Source organism: Phragmites australis, chromosome 18 (genome assembly GCF_958298935.1).
Source record: "Phragmites australis chromosome 18, lpPhrAust1.1, whole genome shotgun sequence".
Classification (NCBI taxonomy): domain Eukaryota; kingdom Viridiplantae; phylum Streptophyta; class Magnoliopsida; order Poales; family Poaceae; genus Phragmites; species Phragmites australis.
In genome coordinates, this window is record NC_084938.1 from 8,210,381 (window position 1) to 8,213,877 (window position 3,497).

A 3,497-nucleotide genomic window follows, 5' to 3' on the forward strand; every position below is an offset into this window, starting at 1 on the left:
AAAGTAAAGAGCATAAAAAGAAATATAGGCTTTGCAATTGGAACATTCTATGTACACCTAAGGATCAAGGAGGGTTAGGTATCCTCAATCTGGATGTACAGAATAGTTATCTTTTAAGCAAATGGCTATTTAAGCTAATTAATGAAGATGGGATTTGACAAAGACTTCTAGAAATAAATACCTATAGACCAAAACAATAGCTCAAGTCGACAAAAACCTTAGGGACTCGCATTTCTGGTCGGGCCTAATGAAGGTTGAACAAGAATTCTTGTCACTAGGCTCATTTAAGCTTCAAAATGGTACACAGATTGGGTTCTGGGAAGATGTTTGGCTTCATTGCACTATGTTAAAAGCACAATATCCTATGCTTTATAATGTAGTGTACAATAAAAAGTCTACTGTTGCACAGGTTCTCAACTCAAACCCGCTTAACGTCTCCTTTCTTAGAGCTCTAGTGGGTAATAAGTTCTTAGCCTCGTACGAGTTGGTTATAAGAATTGCAAATGTTCATCTTAGTGACTAGCATGACACATTTCATTGGTCGTTACATCAGAATGGCATTTTTTCTGTGCAATCCATGTACAGGGCTTTGATTAATAATGGGATTAGACCTACTAATAGCAGCATATAGAAGCTCAAAATCCCCTTGAAGATTAAAATTTTCTTGTGGTATCTAAAACAAGGTGGTTTTAGCTAAAGATAATCTTATGAGAAAATAGTGGAAAGATTATCTTAAATATTGTTTTTGTAATTCTACTAAAATAATACAACATCTCTTTTGCAAGATTTATTTGGTGAGTGGTTCAAGTTTCTATTGGTCTTCATCCTCCATCTATTATCGCTAACATGTTGGGTTTATGGCTAAATGGGATAGATGTAAAACTTAAGAAACATATCTTCATTGGAGCAAGTGCTATGTACTGGGCGGTCTGGTTAAGTCGCAATGATGTGGTTTTTGATAAATCTATAGTTCACTCTCCTATGTAGGTAATTTTCAGTTGCACCCATTGGATACGCTTCTAGATAGGATTGCAAAAGGAGAACAAACATCCCCATACAATAGTTGTTTGCCATCTTTTGGAATCAACAAGATCAATCGGACTGGCTCTTGGCCGTTTATGGAGATATTTGCCAAGTATGGGTGAATATTTAGCAACAGAATTTGTCCTACATAAGTTTTGTCGATGGCTTACTTTTTATTAGACTGGTTGCAACTTGTTGGTGTTTTTGCTAATCGCTCAAATATTGTCATAATGGATGGCAACATGTATCTATTGGTGCAGAGGCTGGGACAATAACTATTCCGTTATTTAAAAGAACACCTTGCTGTCTTCACCGGCTGAAGAGCCACTGCCATTCTGCCATATCAACGGGATGGGCGATGGCCTTTGGAGAGTTCAGGCCCAGGTTTTTGCAGTACCCTCCCTTGTTGAAGTACCACCAGCATATCCACTCCGCCTGGCAGCAATGATTCAATGATTCCTGTAGAATTTCATCGCCTTCACAACGAAGGAGGCTGCAGGAAGGAGACTTCACAACTAACTTTCGACTTAGAATGATGCCACTCTGGGACAACTGCACACCCACCTCCTGCAGAGCCGTCTGAGGAGCAACATGGCATTCCAAGCCTTCTCTCTCCTTTGCCTGCTCCCGAACCAGTGTGGCCATTATCCATCTCCTGGGGATGGCTGTAACACCTTGCCTCTAATATTCACTTATAGTTCAGTACACCTATGGGGTGGATTCACACTACTACAAAAACTATTTTTAGAGGCGGATCATAACTTATCTGCACAGGCGTTTAGCAAACCCGCCTGCGATCGAATGCCTGTGGAAATAGACGATTTCCACAGGTGCAAAAAAGACCGCCTGTGAAAACCTATTATCACAAGGGGTTCACATAAGAAACCGCCTGTGATAATCGATTTACCCTCAGGTGTGCTGATGTCTAGCTTGTACTTCATAAAAAGTGGTTGTACCGAGTCCACTTGTACCTTGGCGTAACCGGCCGGAATGTCTTGAGTATGAAACACACGGCCTGGAATGGACTGGCCCGTGGCAGCCTCGACAGTGAAGTCTCCCTTGCTGACTAGAACATGTAGTATGCAAGGGGTAGCTACTGTGATATCATCCACAGGATATCTTTGGTTATCGACCTACGTGGATCCGATGTTGCTCCGAAAGCCTGGGCTGGTTGGTTGCTCTATCATCACTAATGCCGCCATTTCCTTCTTCTTTTCATTCCACATTTTCATGAACTGGACCTTAATCTATTCTTGTATCTCTCTCGCCAGGGTCTTCTTATATCTATTACGAGTCTTATACTGGCCCGCAACATCTGTGAACCCATACTTCCAGCCCACTTTTGATCCGATGTCTCGAGTACGATTCGGGTGTTTCTTGTTCCTCAAGGCCTTGGTAAGCAGATCATTCTCCCTGTCAGGCTCTAGAGACCCTTCGTTAGCAATCTCTGGAATGGTCTGGGCCACTTCCATGGTCTCGGGGCTTTTGAAGGCTAAGTCCCCAGACTCAGTTCGTTCTGACCGAGCATAGACCCAGTTCCTGCTTCTCTCGTCACAATTTTCCAAAGGGTTGGGTTTCCCAGCCCGGGCAGCCTCTTCTTCTTGTCTCCTCCATTTAGAAATTTTGGGGGCATACCCAGACGAGCCTAGGTGATGGTGGTACTTGTTTTTCTTCGCAAGGTGCTTGAACGATTCACCCAGTTTGATGGCCTCAAGTGCGGTCTTCTGCCTAAAAAACTCTACCCATTGATCTGGCGTAATCTTTCCGTATTTATTAAAGGGTACCAAGTTCTTCTTCACGAAGTTCTTATTCAGCTCACTCTTCCAGCCCCGGAAGCTCTTTCCCATAGTTTTCAATGCATTCTGCTTGAGGGCTTCCTCTGTTCCTAAGGGGAATCGGATGGTTATCTGCAATGTTGCCCACAGGAACTCCTTCGTCTCATCCGGCAACAACCACCAATCAGTTATTGTGATTGGGGCATACTCCTTCACAAGAAAGTAGCAAATGTTGCAGAATTTGGCGCATGCCTCACGAGGTGCAACAGGCTCCCCTTCAACACCAACTTGCATTATTGTATAAGTGCCGGACAGCAACTTGTTTTTGCTTCGCTCGCCCCATCTTCATTTCAGCGTACCCCCAGAGGGACCCGAAGTTTCGAGCACAGAGGGTGCGGAAGGTTGTGGCGCAGATGATCAACGCGATGATCTTTGCACCCTCACCATCTAGAGAGAAAAAAAAGGAGAGTTGACATAAACAAAAAATATTCCTCCATTTAATTTAGAAGTATAAAATGCATTGACTCAGCTAAATACCTCTTCGACGGGATCATAGTCGTTGTCACTTTCCCGAGGTCGGCCCTCCTGCTCGCACAGAACAGGGCTCGGGCTGTGATACGAGCCCGAGCTTTCGCTGCTATCGGAGGAGGACGACTGGTGCGGTCTTGGGCTCCTATCCGACCTCCTGCTTGTATCTGC